Raw genomic sequence first — 17834 nt, 5'->3', positions numbered from 1 at the left:
TGGTGTGGCCTTCAAGGTGAAACAGACTGAGTGAAAACTTTTGTAGTGAGTAAATAGGATAAATTAATATATAATAGAAGAAAACTCTATATTTTCAGACAACATTGAATCCTTTCGATTATAAAAGGATATTATTCTTGCGTAATCGACATTAAAAAAGGAAAATTAATGAATATAAAAAAACTAAGAAACTAAAACTGTGAATACCCTATAAGTAAAGAAAGCTAAAAACTATGACACCTAAATAAAAATAATACAAAAAAATATCAAAATGCACACTTGCAATCAAGCCAGTGGACAATGTTAAATGATTATAATAAATGGAAAAATCATGGAAAAGATTATGATAGCTAAAATATGATGCCAATAAATAGAGCCCTGGAATCACATCCTAGTTGGCAAAAACATTCAACTGTTTTTTCCCATTATGATACTTTTCATGGTAAAAGATCAATTTGGTGAGAATTTTAATTTTTAGTTCTTATCATTATGAGTTACCCTTTTTTTTTTCTTTTAGATTGTCTGGAAATATCAGCGAAAACATGGAAAAAGATCATCCTTAACTTAAATGAAACCATATAGAAAAGCACATAATTTATGATCCATTAAGTTTTTATTTCTGCTTGGTTCATTAGTCTAGAAGTGATTACAAAAATGGAAAATATCTTAATCTTTAATGTATTAAAAAACAAACAAACAAAAAGAACATCTCTAAAATATAGACAGAAGTTTACCTTATTCATAGCAGGTTAATAAAACATCATCAAACTATTAGAAATTGATCTAAGAAAATGTATACTTTAAAACAATCTTTAAAAAGCAGACAAATTACATTTTTAAATGAGTGTCAGACTTCTTTAATACATTATTAACCCAAAATGCTTTTTATCAAGTTAAAGCAGGTTCAGACTGATCAGTAAATATCTTAACTTTAAACCAAATAAGAGAAATAACATTAACCTTGTTAAACTCTTCAAACAAGCATGTTTAATTATTTAAGGACTTCAGTTAAACAGAAATACAGTCTCCAGCCTATAAACTAAATTCTTTGGTGTCTTATAGTTCAACTATTTAGCAGGTTTAAAATATTACATCTTTTCCATTCTGGTTTCTATGTAAACATTAGATTACAGCTGTTAATGGTTTTCTCCAAATGTAGCTAGAAAAAGGCATTTAACCTGTGAGTTTTCCATAGAAAGAGGTGAAGGAGTTTCTAGATGGACATTTGATCACATTGTAACTAGGGCTGTCAAAATTAACACGTTAACGCAAGATGATTAATTTCTGGAATTAACGCGATATTTTTTAAACCACATTTCAATTGTCCGACATGAGCGAGATGGAGGAATTAGAAGAACCCGTTGACTGGCTAGATGGACAGTTCGTGAATAAAAAAAAAACAAAGACAGGACAATAAATAAACATGTTGTGGTTTGCTCACACTGCAAGAAGGAATTTTCGTTTCACCGAAGGACCTCGAGCCTTAAATATCATCTTAATGCCAAGCATTCCTTTGTTGGGGCTTCAACTTCAGCTGTTACGACACCCATGCGGCGAGAACCACCCCCACCGAATGCAGGGCATTAAGTAACGGTCCGCTTTACATTCAGAAAATGTAAACCAGTTAGTTTGCCTTAACAACTGGCTAAAAGATGAATAAATAGTAGGTAAAATGACCTCATGTAATTGGTTAAAAGTCAAGCTGTTTGTTTTAAACGAAAAACATACCATTCACCCATCCTGTATTTGCTAAAAAAAAAAAGCAATGGCTAAGTTGCCACAGAAAATGTGTATTTTTCAATAATATTTAGGCTAGTGATTAATCAAAATTATTTCAAGAAACCTTGTGATTAATTAGATAAAAAATTTTAATCGTTTGATAGCCCTAATTGCAAAATATCACAAGTCCTTTGGCATCTATTGCTACATATGAAGTCACTGCTGTGACTTGTTATGTGAAGCAATAAATCTTTGTCTAAGATATTTCTACATGTCAAGGATGAAAGATTTTTCTCGCATGATTAGTCATGTGACTAATCAAACTATTTTTTGAGGTAAAACCGTTGCCACAAATCACACAGGAGAACGGTTTCTTACCTGTGTGAATCATTGTGTGTCTATTAAGAGCAGATTTGAAGGTGAAATTTCTTCCACAGGACAGGCATGTAAAAGGTTTCTCACCAGTGTGAATGACCATGTGTCTATTAAGAGCACATTTATATGTGAAGCGTTTTTCACAAGAAACACATTTGAAAGGCTTCTCACCTGTGTGAGTTCTAATGTGATGTGTCAAACCAAGTTTCTTAATAAAACCTTTGCCACAAATCATACAGGAAAACGGCTTCTCGCCTGTATGAATTTTGAAGTGTTGATCAAGATCAGATTTAGAGGTGAAGCTTTTTCCACAAGAAACACATTCAAAAGGTTTCTCACCTGTGTGAGTTCTAATGTGTCTTTTAAGAGCAGATTTGAATGTGTAGCTTTTTCCACAGGACAGGCATGTAAAAGGATTCTCACCAGTGTGAATTATACTGTGTCTATTAAGAGTGCATTTATCTATGAAGCTTTCTCCACAAGAAACACATTCGAAAGGTTTCTCCCCTGTGTGAGTTCTGATGTGATAAGTCAAACGACATTTTTTAATAAAACCTTTGCCACAAATCAAACAGGAAAACGGCTTCTCGCCTGTGTGTGTTCTAATGTGATCATCCAGGCCAGATTTAAAGGTGAAGCTTTCCCGCAGAAAACACATTCGAAAGGCTTCTTACCTGTGTGATTTCTGATGTGAAAGTTCAATCTATTTTTAGCAGTAAAACTTTTGCCACAAATCGTACAGGAAAACGACTTCTCACCTCTGTGAGCTCTCATGTGTGCATTCATGTTACTTTTTGTAGAAAAACTTTTTCCACAAATCGTACAGGAAAACGGCTTCTCACCTGTGTGTGTTCTGATGTGGTCAGTCAACTTACTTTTAATGTTAAAACTTCTGCCACACATTGTACAGGAGAAAGGCTTCTCACCTGTGTGCATTTTGATGTGTGTATCAAGAGCACCTTTCTGAGGAAAGCTTTTTCCACAGGTAAGACACTCGTAAATCTGCCGACCTGTGTGAGTTCTCATGTGACCCCTTAGATGATCTTTCAGAAAGCTTTCTCCACATGTCAAACAGGGGAAAGGTTTCTCCCCTGTATCTTCAGTCTCTTGCTTCAGAACAAGCTGCTGTCTATGCTCACTTATGGGGGGCACCATAGTTTTTATTTTCATGCAGGGATGTTCTGGCTCTTGCTGCTCCTCTTTTATCTGCGGAGATTCTGGTTCCTCTTTGTCCAAATTAAAATTCCTCGCCTGATCACAGAGCTGATGGTCAGAGAAAACCTCCTCATTGCAAACATAATCTTGTAGGTGGTCTGGAAAGAAAAACACAGAAGAAAGACTGTTGGTTAAAAAAGGCCATATTACTTTAATCTTCCTTACGTTGGATTCAACAACATATAGCGAGACTGGAAATACATCTACCACTGCAACTCTGACGTTCCATTAACCGTTGTAAAAGAGCAGTTGATGCTCCACTGTCTTCTGGCAAGGAATGGAACACCACTCTTATCATCGAAGCTTCGGAATATGCCTGAACAGATGATTTGCAAATTCTCGGTCACAAAAGAAATGTTTCAACCACTTTTCATATATATATATATTTTTTTTTTCCAGATGACTTGTCCAGGATGTACCCCAACTTTAACTCACACAGCCCCGTTGTGATGCTGAAGAAAAAGTAAGAGAAGATATTGGGATAGATGGATTTTTTAGATACAAATCTCATTTAGGTTACAAAATTTGTTTTCAGTTCATCTCTTTTTTTCAGATTGAAATCTTTCACGTTTTAAAATTATTTAGTTTAAAGTTACTTTTCCCTTTAGTTTAAAAAATGTCAGACTAAGCTAATCACATACGGGTGAGGAGTTCTACCCATAATATGTGTTTGTGTGTTCTCTACTGCTTACTCCTTGTTAAAAAGAGCTAAGAAATAAACTATGACAAAATCCCATCTAAACATGTTTCATGACTCTGTGTTTTCTGATCTTTGTTGATACTTAAGATCTATTTAGATCTTTCTCTGATGCCTCTAAGGCTCTAAAACTTCATAAACTAAAGCAGTTCTGCGCATTGTGATGGTGCTGTGTTACAGATCGCCAGGAATTATTTCACCTCTTAAAAGGTCCACCGGGCCTTTTAAGAGGTAAAATAACCTTAAGTGGGGGTAATAACTCAGAATGCATAAAATTCCACTGGTAAAATCTTTACCAGCAGGTGGAGCAATTGCATGCAGCTCCAAGCTGACACCAAAAGTTCAAAGCCCCACAGCTCTGGAACTGTTATAGCTAGAGGTCTGAAATGTTCTGCATTTGTGTTTGATATGATGCAGAACAAATATAATACAATAAAACCTGGTTTTTCTCAAGAATGTCTTTATTACTGCTGTTCAAAAATGACCTATCATTTCCGTGAATTAAATTATTCCGTGCACAAAATTATTCAATCACACAGAGTTCTGAAAGTGCATTTTCCTCTATTCTGCACTTTAGATGAATGACTGTTTAGGTGCCACTGGTGGTAGCACTGTATCGATACTTTTGAAAATGAAAATTGTATCCAGATACAACTTTTCAGTATCGATACTTTTTTGAGTATCGATACTTTTGACAACCCTAATTACAATTATTTTTAGCTTTTATTGTTCAACAGGGATGGTTTATTACTTGAAGAGGTCCTGATTATACATATACACATAGACATTATATATATATATATATATATATATATATATATATATATATATATATATATATATATATATATATATATTTATTTATTTATTTATTAGGGGTGGAACGGTTCACAAAATCCACAGTTCGGTCCGGTTCACGGTTTCGTGGTCACGGTTTTCGGTTTGGTTCGGAATATATGTTGATTGTTACAACGAAAAATAAAAAAATTAATAAAAATTATAAAAATGAATGAAAATAAAACATTTAAGAAATTAATGAAATACAAAAAAAAATCCTAAAAAATTTATGAATTGTAATTATTTTTAATGATCCGCGGAAACCATGGATCATTTCCGCATGTTTTGCTGGTTTGAATTTAATCATCTGGCGCATGCCCTCTACGATCTCCAAGGAACTCAGAGCGGACGGGAGCCACAGTGGAGGCTGTAGGCTTTGCTTTGTGCAGGCGGTCTGGAGCGCAGCGGAGCGGGGCGCTGATGGAGTATGTGGGATTTCGGGGTTAGCATGACATGTTGGTCGTGTTGCTGTTAGCATAAACAAAACGTGTTGCACAATGCTTGCACACTGTTGCACAGACCTATAAAGTGCTGCTGGCGCGTCTTCCAACTCCTGTTCTTTCCCACTCGCCATACCCACACAATTCTCCACAACAACTGATTTTTTTCTGCTACACCCGGCTACGCTGCTTCGCTTCTTCTTCTTCTTGTTTACTACTGGTGGTTGGCTTTGGTCGCAGTACCGCCACCTTCTGCTCTGGAGTGTAAACGCTTCGCCTATGAGAAAAAGGAGCAGCACATGAACCGAACGCAACACACGCGAACAGAACCGAGACAGTCTTCAGAAACCGTTCCATCCCTAATATATATATATATATATATATATATATTAGGGCTGCAACTAACGATTATTTTAAAAATCGATGAATCGGCCGATTATTTTATCGATTAATCGATGAATCGGACAAAAAATATTTTTATTTTATTTAATATATATATATATACACTATATTGCCAAAAGTATTTGCTCACCCATCCAAATTATTGGAATCAGGTGTTCCAATCACTTCCATGGCCACAGGTGTATAAATTCAAGCACCTAGGCATGCAGACTGTTTTTACAAACATTTGTGAAAGAATGGGTCGCTCTCAGGAGCTCAGTGAATTCCAGCGTGGAACTGTGATAGGATGCCACCTGTGCAACAAATCCAGTCGTGAAATTTCCTCGCTCCTAAATATTCCACAGTCAACTGTCAGCTGTATTATAAGAAAATGGAAGTGTTTGGGAACGACAGCAACTCAGCCACGAAGTGGTAGGCCACGTAAACTGACGGAGCGGGGTCAGCGGATGCTGACGCGCATAGTGCGAAGAGGTCGCCAACTTTCTGCAGAGTCAATCACTACAGACCTCCAAACTTCATGTGGCCTTCAGATTAGCTCAAGAACAGTGCGCAGAGAGCTTCATGGAATGGGTTTCCATGGTCGAGCAGCTGCATCCAAGCCATACATCACCAAGTGCAATGCAAAGCGTCGGATGCGGTGGTGTAAAGCACGCCGCCACTGGACTCTAGAGCAGTGGAGACGCGTTCTCTGGAGTGACGAATCGCGCTTCTCCATCTGGCAATCTGATGGACGGGTCTGGGTTTGGCGGTTGCCAGGAGAACGGTACTTGTCTGACTGCATTGTGCCAAGTGTAAAGTTTGGTGGAGGGGGGATTATGGTGTGGGGTTGTTTTTCAGGAGCTGGGCTTGGCCCCTTAGTTCCAGTGAAAGGAACTCTGAATGCTTCAGCATACCAAGACATTTTGGACAATTCCATGCTCCCAGCTTTGTGGGAACAGTTTGGAGCTGGCCCCTTCCTCTTCCAACATGACTGTGCACCAGTGCACAAAGCAAGGTCCATAAAGACATGGATGACAGAGTTTGGTGTGGATGAACTTGACTGGCCTGCACAGAGTCCTGACCTCAACCCGATAGAACACCTTTGGGATGAATTAGAGCGGAGACTGAGAGCCAGGCCTTCTCGTCCAACATCAGTGTGCGACCTCACAAATGCGCTTCTGGAAGAATGGTCAAAAATTCCCATAAACACACTCCTAAACCTTGTGGACAGCCTTCCCAGAAGAGTTGAAGCTGTTCTAGCTGCAAAGGGTGGACCGACGTCATATTGAACCCTATGGATTAGGAACGGGATGTCACTTAAGCTCATATGTGAGTCAAGGCAGGTGAGCAAATACTTTTGGCAATATAGTGTATATATATATATATATTATATTTTATAATATTAATATTTTTTTCCAAAATAAAAATTTTAGACAGAACAAACAAGCACACAAGTACATGTTGCTCATTAACTGTACTGGTGCAATATGAAAAATAAATGTTTGTGTTAAAACTACGCAAACTTACATGAAAAATGTAGCTGTACATCCACAAAATATAGTGTACTTTGTTTAATAAAGCGCAAAAAAAGGCATTTTTGTTTTCTAAAGCCCCTAAGGGGTTCAAACAATAGGCCCCCCCATTTCAACAAATGAGTTTGTTTTTTTTTACTAGAAGAGTTCTGCCTTTTAAGACAGGAAAGTATAGCAGTTAAAGTTGCTACTTGAGAAAATACTGAACCATAGAGATAAAAATAGCCCTGTGATTCAAATTATAAATTGTATTTGGAATAAAAATGAGAGAACTAGGGGTGCTAAAAAACACATCCTCCAAAGACAGATATTTACATGGGAATGTGGCATATAATTAATTGACATATTACTGATCTTGCTGGATTTTATACTTTACTTCCATAAATTGCAGGATCTTCTTTACTTTATCTTTGCCAGAAGATTTAAACTTCAAAAGCCTTGCCCTCATAATTTGCAAGATAATTTATTTATAAAGGCTATTTTAATTATTGTGATCAATTTGCACCGTCAATCCCGGCACATGCGCGCTTCATTTGCAGTCTGGACGCTGAAACAGGCTGCAGCGGGATGCTTCTCCAAGTACATCCTGCGGCTCTGATTGCAGCGCTGAGAGAGATTCCTGCGGGAGAACGGGGTTGGGAGAGGGGAGGCGCCCCACGGCAGCAGCTGCCGCTGGAGGACAAGAGTAGGAACGATACATGCTTTCACGTAAGAGTCTCCAAAAGCCGCCAATGACACCGTAAAAAGTCGCCAGATTTGTCGCTAGTCACTTTTTTAAAAAAAATAGTCGCTGGAGGGGTCTGAAAAGTCGCTAAATATAGCGACTAAGTCGCTGAGTTGGAAACACTGCGCACCTGCGGCGCTGACTCGCTCTGCCGTATCTTTTTTTTTCTTCCCCTTCAGTCAAGTGGCAGTGATAATGGCGGCAGCGGATGACGCATTAATCGCGCGACACAACTAATCGATGATGAAATTCGTTGCCAACGCTTTTAAAAGTCGATTTTTATCGATTTTATCGATTCGTTGTTGCAGCCCTAATATATATATATATATATATATATATATATATATATATATATATATATATATATACACACGCATGCCGGACTGGAGTCGTAACAGGCAGCCCAGGCCACAGGCGGCTACGCTCTACCCCTTCTATTCATTCGGCTAGCTAATCTGAATCGTTCAATTTCATTTTGAGAACGAGATCATCTGTGGTAGTAGCACTAGACATCTTCCAAGCATTTGTGTAAAACTAGCATCAGTTCAACGGACAGGATGAATGAATGGTAGCCAGCAAGCGCGGATGATGTCATACACGCACCGCTTTGTTTAAAAAATATATAAATATAAAAAGTATAACCGCGGATGTCTGGGGGACAGTGATTCGTCTACATGTTATGAATGCTGGCGTACCATAAATGATAAATTATGAACAGTTTAGTTTGTGCCCTCAACTCGTTGCCTATAGGAAGACGTTACTTGGATATCACAACACTGAATATTTTCGGAACAGCTGCAAATGACACAAAACTAATACGGGTGAGTACAACATGATGTAATAACGTAAAATTAAGGGCCCAATGTAAAAAAAAAAAGGTGTTTCCCTTTAAGGTTGTGACAAAAGAGGTGGAATAGACCTTTAGCCATTTGGTGAACTGATGTGATAGATTAACTGGTGGATGGATCAACAGGTGGCAGCAGCTGGAAAACGGATGTTTGCGGAATTGTTCAGGAACCTTTTCCCCAACCAGGAAAGAACTGCATGTAGACTTCAAGAACTACAAATGATTGCAAAGTATTTTCTGGTGGGTAAGACCTTAAGAAGTTGAGATCACAAGGGTATTTAATTGCAACAATATTGCATATTCTTTTTCTCATAGTAGCTTCATCTGGCCTGTTCCTGTTTGGCTATGACACAATCATGGAGAGAAACATCAGCTGTGCTCCTGCCATCAACATCTTTGTCTAAAGATTTTGGAGCTTGGCCTGTTTTTCAGTGTAGTCCTGTTTCTCTGACTGGGACTGTCTGTGCTCTTTATCGTCCTCTGACATGGGAGCTGGCTCGGAGCTCGTCTACCTGGCTGTGTGTTTCCTGGACGGGGCCACCTTTTGGAGTTGCGTTTTGTATCTCTGCTTCTGTTTCTATTTTTGCTTCTGTCTCCTTGAACCCATTGAACCCTTTAGACATTTTCCCTCTTAAGCCGGGCATAACCTGTGCAATTTTTTTAAATCCGATTAAAAAAGCTCCCAACTCATGATGCACGTTCAACAAGACGTTCTGATGCGATCTACCTGCTGACACTAAAAACCACTTCAAACTCAGCTTTGCAGTGAGATGGCGCTACTTGGAATTTTCTATCCGGAAGCCAAATGAGTAGAAGAGGAATATGAAGCTCACTAGAGTGAAACGCGCTGCCTTGGCAATTTTTGCAATTGTGTGCTGAAAGCCCTAAAAAGAAAAGGCTACGACATATTTGGACAAAGACATGGCTGAGCAAACGTGGCTACTACGGCCTGTCAATTTTACTGAAGGATCTCCATTTCACACGCACCCCAGCCATGAGGAGATGACTGAAGAAGCCATTTATCCTTTGGTGTTTGTCGCCACCAGGGGGCGTATTTTAATTTTGAGTTCTGAGTGTCTGATGGGGGGATGGGTTATTTTAAGTCAACCATCAATTCTGTTCAGGTGTTTTTAATAGGCTGAGGCAACAGTTTTCTATTGTGCTTGGTTTGGATGTCTGTTGAATTTATGTGGATCTTAAAGGAATAGTACACCCAAAACATGATTAGCCTTCATTTTCTACTGACCCCCATGCTGAACAACACTCTGGAGTACTTTTTTGATATCTCAAATGCATCTGGAGATCTGGGAGGCTTCTTGCTGTCTGCTGACATTCAAATAATGGAGGTCTATGGTGCCCGAGACAGAAAGGTCCACAAAAGTCCACAAAAAACGTGTCAATATTCCTCCATACTGCTCGTCCAATGTATTCCAAGTGTCCTGAGTGGGTAGCATCCAGAATTTACTCAAAACTAAGTCATTTAGAATGTTTTTAGAGCATAAACAGTAGTGTGTAGGATTTCCTAAAAGCGCGCGCCTGCGAGTTCACGACGCTACGGAAACCGCGGCAGACCAAACCAGATGAAAGTGCGCATTCAGCTCGGCAAAGAACTCATGCTCTTTCTCAACACTGAAGTCTTCAGACATTTTTCTTTCGTTGTTTCTTTCTTTGCACAGGTAAACAGCACATTTCTTCTTCTATGCTTGCATTATCGGCAGAGCAGACACTGAATGCGCACTTTCATCTGGTTTGGTCTGCCGCGGTTTCATTGTAATCATGTTTTGGGTGTACTATTCCTTTAAGGGAAACAGTAAGACAATGGACATTGTACTGAAAATAAATGACTTTATTTTATGTCAAACAGAAGATCGGCATGCTGAATCGTAATTAAGTGCACGTAAAAACCAATGCTTTTCAACAACCACCACCAGTAGCCTAAAATATAGAATTTTAGCCGCTACAATGACCTTGTTCAGGGCTCAATCTTTGCTGGACAAAAAAAAATATTTGTAGGTATATTTTTATACACACATTGTTTAAATTTACTTACCGTAATTTTCGGACCATAAGCCGCGACTTTTTCCCCATTTTCTGACCTTGTGGCTTATATAACAATGCGGCTTATCTGTGGAATTTTACAGCTATCGGCCACTAGGGTAATACCTAAATCTATGGATTTTACCATCCACCATGTTGACGCGCACGGGAATGCGGAGGTCCTTTGGAAGCAGACTTCTACTGCGAGTGGTACGAGACAGAACGACAGAGAGAAAGACGGACATTAAAGATAAAAAACCTGTGGCTTATAATCCGGTGCGGCTTGCATATGTACAAATCATGCAATTTAGCGCTTGCGGCTTATATTCAGGTGCGGCTAATAGTCCGAAAATTACGGTATATCTTTCTACCCTTTGAATAGAATAGAATATCTCCTTATTGTCCCACAATGGGGAAATTCTGTTGTTTACAACAGCAAAAATTATAGAAAAATGGTCACACAAATGTGGACCTTAGTGAAATGTATAAGGATAACATAATAGTGACGAGTTAAAAGATAAACAATAAAATAGTGTACTGTAAAACAAGGGTGTAACTTTGTAACTAAGGGTGGGGGCTGATGGACCTACAGCTACTCAACCCGAACGCTTTCAATAGGGTTTATATTTTCCAAAAATGTATTGAATGCTCTCCTATTGTTGAGAATACAAGAGAACTATAATGCACTGATATTCATAGTTAGAGACAGATGCCTGCCATTAGTGCATTATTTATAAAAAGCTCAAAAATATTAATGTATAGATAACAGCCGATATCGATGCCAACATCAATATATCATTCATCCCTAGTATGGATGCAACTTCACTTCCATCCATCCATCCATGCATGGCTTCCCTTTAAGCTGCATCAGTGATTATCCTCCTTTACAAGCAGCAAAATCTAATTTAGAAATTTGTTCCATATGTCATAGACAGCCAAAGTCTATATATTGAACCTTATATTTCAAAATTTGTTTATACACTGATTTATATTATTTGTGCTTTAATTCTTGTAGGTTTCTTACATTTAAATTTTCAGTCTGTGTCCTGTGAGTCTGGCTGTCTCTGGGTTGGCTGATGCAGCTATTTCTGAGTCTCATTGAGCTACAAAAGATAAAAGATATGTTGAATTTTATTATAGCATAGTGTATTTTTTTCTTGTGAACTTGGAGATTTATTTTATTGCATGTTGCATATCTCAGTAAATGTGTTTCACCTTTAAATCTGCAGCTGTTCCTAATTGTGTCTCTGCTCTGCTTAAAAACAGATTGATGAACCTGTCTACCAATATAATGATACCTGAGAAAATCATTTTCAGGATCTCTAGAAGCTCTGCAGCCTGATTATCTGTTCAATAAGAAAACAACTAATCTGTGTTCATTTTAATCTGTATCTCTGAGTAACGGTCCTCTGAGAAGCCCGGCTTTTTTAACCTATATAAATGTACACTCTGTTGCCGTATTTCACAGAAAAAGCTCTGTACGTCTAACAACTGGATTTTTTGGTAACACCTCTGATTTTTTTAACAACCAGTCTCCTAACTTTTACATCGAAGTAGCTGCCAGTTAAAATTCTCTGAGTGCTGCTCCTCCTCCACGTAGCGACTCACTACGCAGTGAATAGAGACCCCAAAGAGACAGATCTGATGATGTTACACTGAGAGGAGGGACTGGAGAGCAGCGGGAGAGAGAGGAAAAAACACGGAGTAGAAACGCTGCACCCAACCCCAGTTAATGTTAATCAGCAGAAAGGGGGAAAAAAGCGGGAATTATTGGTAGGGACTGTCCCCTTCAATGCCAAAGTTGGTGGGGACATGTCCACAAAGTCCTTCAAAAAGTTACGCCTGTACTGTAAAGTATTTTAACAAGATAAAACTCTGCACCTGGAGAATAAATAACCAATATACAGCTATGCACATTTTTACAGTAATGGATATTTCAGCAGCATGTTATTGAACTGACTAAGGTTTAAATCATTACATTTGCTTTTATTTGTTCCTGTTCCCGGTGGTTGGCACCTTGGCACCTTTATTCCACCCTGGATTCTTCTGAGTGTAGTCTTTCTTCACTTTACAATAAGTTTTTTAATGAAAAAGAAACTGTTTTCCTGTTTTGTGTGTCAACTATCACAGTTGCTAAGCAACCGAGCCTACAGTGGTGAAAGCCTAGGCCTGTTTGAACCAACAGCCAAAACTTCCCGTCTCCTTATTTTCACACTTTGAAGGACCAGGTCCAGGTAGACCGCGTCCTTGGAAGATGCAGCCCATAAATTCGAACTCAGACCTAAAATCAGTTCACTTCAATTTGTGACAACATTTTGCAAATAGATTCACTACATTTAATGTAGTGATGTTGAGATGAAGCCTCATGAGGCATTGAAACGTTTGGCCAAATTGCCTTAATGATCCCCACAGCTCTTTAGGTTCCATGTGAACATGTCACCACCTACTGGTAGGAAGCAGAACTACTGTTTGTAATAAAATTGTGATTTTTTTTTTTGCAATTGTTTTTCTTTTTTTCCCATTTAAGTTCCTTTGAAATTGTTAATGGTTGGTGTGTATAATAAAATCTTTTGTAAGCGTAAAATTTCTTAGAACAATCATTTAAGGTGCACTGTTTTTCTGTCATTTTAGTAAAACTAAAGCAGACAGTGAACGTGTGAAAGCAATGATGAGCAATGATGAGCAAAATGAATGGGTTTAGCCATTTTTATTCAAACATAATTGTTTTTTTCCCCCATATTTTTTGGTTTTAATTGGGTTGTAAGTTGTTTTCAACAAATCTTTTGGCTAAACCGACCTAATTTGGCAGCGTTTTTACCCAATCTATATTTTTACTAAGGCAAACCCAATGCAAATTAGTCACATTAGCCAAAATAATTAAGTATAATTGCAACTTTCAAATGTCAAATGTGGGTTTAGAACCATCAACCTTTGGAGTGAGAGTCTGTATCTTACAGATGATGCCACTTTTGTGGCAACCTGTTCAATGGAGGAAAATACTACCTAAAACTAAAGGTAGAATTTGATCATTACATGTTTATTCTCATCAAAATTATTTTAACCCACTAGATTGGTTGTTTTTCCAACAAATATATTCTAAGAATCTATCCAGGTGACAGCAACTCCTACAAACCACATCTTGACTGAACACTGAGGCTGTTTAAATCTCTGTCAAAGTTTTTGGGCTTTCTGAACCACTGCCAGAAGCGGTCACGTGGTATCACGGTAGCGTGGCCTTGGGCGTCATCAATGTTGGCCCCTCCCCTAAATGAATCAAGCCTCCAGACATGCATCGGGGAAACGCCCCCTCCATTACTAGACACACGCCTCTGCTCCTCTCATAACATCAGAATCAGAAATACTTTAATAATCCCAGAGGGAGATTAGGTAAACATCACTAATTTAAAGTATTTTAGACATCAACAAACTCTCTTGTCTATCAGAGATCAGCGGTGTCCAGCTGCCAACACCAGTAAACCTCTCCCACCAGTAAACCTCTCCCACCAGTAAATCTCTCCCAGCAGAAGCCAGAAACATGTTGATGTTTCCCAGTGAGATGAGAGAAAGACAGTCAGATCTGATCGGGGATCATAACAGCCTCCATGTTGGAATCTAAGCATCAGAATCAACAGCAAACATGATGCAGATATTTAGCCTTAACTGAAGCTACATTTAGCTTAGCAGCTTGATCTCCTCTCACCAGATTCCCAACATGAAGCTAAAATCAGCATCATGAGGGGAATCGTGTCTCTTAGATGTTTCTTACCGATCCGGTGTAAGATGATCTGTGGGATCCTGGTGAAATCCAGCAGTCGGTTCCGATCATCAGTCTCTTCATTTGACTTTTTCAATCTTTCTTTAAACCCTGTGAATGTTTCCTCAGCAGGAGTTAACTGCTCGGTGATAAACTCTCCCTGGAGCTGGACTGAAGACATTCTGACTGATAATAACGCGGGTTATCATCAGCCGATGGCTCCATGAAGAAGGAGAGCTAATGCTGCTAGCTAGTGTTGTGTCTAGAGTGTCAGTGTTTTGCCAAAAAGTGATCGGTTAAGGTCGGGCGCGTCCCCGCGGAGGAGCAGGGGGAGGGGCTTGTTTACATCGGGAGCGCGCCCAGTCTCCTGTGTTGTTTCAGGTGTCTTTCTCTGTCAAATCAAACACTATAGTTTATAGGAAACTGGAGGTTGACTTTGCTTTTATCTTCAAATGCTTTTAAGTGGAAAGTGAAAGAATTTTAAGCAGCCTCAATGATCTGTAATTGTTGTACTTGATATGTTTTTTTTTTTTTTTTATGTAGCTGTCGTTTAATGTAATGCATCTCTGTTTCTTATGTCACTTTGCTGCCTATTGGCCAGGACTCATTTGAAAAATAGTTTTTTTAATCTCTTGGGATTTTTTCCCCCTGGTTAAATAAAGGTAAAAAAAAAAAAAAAGAAGAATAGGGCAAGTTAAAATTTTTGATCCCTTGCATACCCCTTACAAATGGAGTCCCTCCGTCCCTCAGTGAGTTCTATAAACACAAGATCTAGATCCATCCATTCAGCAAAGATGCTGCTCTACATCTTATTTTGGAATTTGACCAAATAGATGAACATTTGAATGATATATTACCTACTGGAAACTAAACTGAAAAAAAAAAGGTTAATTACTCAAAAAAAAAAAGTTAAAACGCTAATTGAAAAGTTAAAGAGGAAAGTTAAAACTTTATTAAGCCCAGTTAACAATTATATTTAGGTTTATAAACTAAAAAATGTAAGTGCCAGTATCAGCATTTATGCCTCTAAGGTTATGTTGTACCAAAAAAGATGTGTTTCTTTTACTGTCAGAGTGTTTTTCATGAATTTCTCATAGAAGCAATCTTGTTATTTTTCTTAATGTATTCAGGCAAGTTGATGTTTCCTGTTATTACATTGACATGAATTTTTGCCATCAAAAATATCCATATTTTTGTAATTTTACAAAGGTAATAAAGTCTTGTCCTGAATAGCACTATTGGCTTGAAATGTTAATTTTCAGTATTTCACTGAGTGCCCTATAAAGGGTTAACACCAGTAAAACTGTTAATGTTACAGCAGATTATTTTCTTAATAATTACCTTTCTCCTCTCTTCTCCCAATCAAAGGCTTAATTTCTCATGTTTGTCCTCCTAAACATCTGCATTTTCTAAATGCAGATGTTAATCCAAAGTAAACTTTGGATGACGTATCTGTACTGAGTTTGCTTAGATTTAAAACTATTCTGTCATTCCTGTACTGTGATGGATGTAACTCAATAAACTATTTAAAATGAAACTTTATTGTCATATTTTATTTTTTATGGGTGATATTATTATATTTTTCATGGATTTTGAAAAATGTAAGTACGTATAGTGCTTAGTAAAAAATGCCAAACTTCAAGGAAGAATCAAAGTTCATTCATTTTGATCTGAGATTCCAATACTAAATAAATTCCTTTGATAGAGAAAATAAGACACCTGAACTCGACTAAGAATCATGATGAATTATTATATGATATTAAAATGTAATTCCTTCCTAAAATCACTGAGATGATTCACCCCCTTCAACATTAAAATTGCCAAAAAGTGATTATTGCTAATTTATTGACCTGTAAAATGTAAATTTAGCATAAAATTGCTTTATTCCACTCTAAAGCACAATAGGTAATATATCTTCCTGAACTCCTCCACTCCATTTTGTCTTACCATGAGTAGCCCTCTCAGTCTAAAGTATTGAGTTGAACATATAATAACTGATTATAAGATAAAAACTATTTTACTTAATCTTTTGATTTGAGCATTTAATTTTTATGCCTTTTATGCTTTCCATCTCAAATTAAAAAAACAACATAAATATGTTTCCTGGAAGTTAGTAAGGAATCGAAATAAATACAAAATAAGTATAAGTAATATTTTAAACCTGTATTTATAAAAGTGGAGCTCCTCTGAGTAACTCCCTCATATCACATTTTAACTTGATTTGGAAACAAATGGAAACAAATTAGTAGGGAATCACTGTTTTAGACGATCTTAAGCGTCCCTTGCTGTCTCTGCCAGAGTTTGGACCGTTACCATGGTTACAACAGCTTCCTGTTGTGGTAGTGGGAGGAAAGACCATCGCTAAAGTGGACGGTGTAGCTGTACCCTACACTTAGGCGGTTCTAGACAGGGGCCAACGGGGCCAATGGCCCTGTAAATCAGATCATGGCCCCTGTACTCAAACACACATGGTTAGTGATAAGTCCTTTGGATCCATTTATTTTTTTCTTTACAAACTCTGTTTTACTAATTATTTAAAAACAACAAGGTGGGATTGAGACAGGATCACAGTTTTCACCTACTAATTTTTTTTTAACAATAAAAAAACCCCTGAAATTATCAGTTTTTCTTAAGTTCTAATTCAGATTTGATAGAAAACTGTAATTTTACCTTAAGTTAAGTCAAAAATATGTAAAATTCCTAAATTGTGAATGCATATTGACCTAATCAGGCATAGAATTTTAAATAAACTTAATTGAATAGATATTTCACTTCATGCAGCTCTCTTAATATATTTAAATCCCTTGCCCTGTTTTCTATTTCATGCTTTTCTGTGGCCCCCATGTAAACACGTAAACACAAGTCAACCGCCACTGACCCTACAGCAGAGTTCTGTATGGGTCTGATTTTTTAAAACTGTATCCGCCCACAACCCTAGAGTTTAGAACCCAGATCCTACCCATTTCTCACAATTATGCCCATTTAAAACCTGCCCGGGGCAAAACAGACCCGTAAACTAAAAAGTATGACTCCTGATCACAAAGTGTACATGCAGCCTTTTATGATAACAGGCAGAAAATAAATGTTGCTTCCCGCTCACATCCAGCACGCACCACGCTCACAGATTAACAGCTGTGAAATGTCCGAAGTAAGAAGGTTTGCCTCATTGCTTGAAAAAAAAACAACACTTCTATCTGGATATTCTAGACTCTATTTAGAACTATGGGGTTAAAAAATAAAAGTGTCAAAAAGCAATACACCATTCAGGGGCGGAGC

At 37.9% G+C, this 17834-nt stretch overlaps 1 protein-coding gene and 1 pseudogene across 2 annotated transcripts in view; one reads left to right on the top strand and one right to left on the bottom strand.

Moving 5' to 3' along the window:
* The window catches only part of LOC119779422, a 180391-nt gene that overhangs the window by 63667 nt on the left and 98890 nt on the right, over positions 1 to 17834 (top strand). The gene's annotated exons all lie outside the window — the stretch shown is intronic.
* LOC119779421 lies at positions 1795 to 14878 on the bottom strand (annotated as a pseudogene).

The sequence above is a fragment of the Cyprinodon tularosa genome, unplaced genomic scaffold (assembly GCF_016077235.1).
Source record: "Cyprinodon tularosa strain WSP-4 unplaced genomic scaffold, ASM1607723v1 ctg1471, whole genome shotgun sequence".
NCBI lineage: Eukaryota > Metazoa > Chordata > Actinopteri > Cyprinodontiformes > Cyprinodontidae > Cyprinodon > Cyprinodon tularosa.
This window is presented reverse-complemented; position numbering and strand designations above follow the sequence as displayed.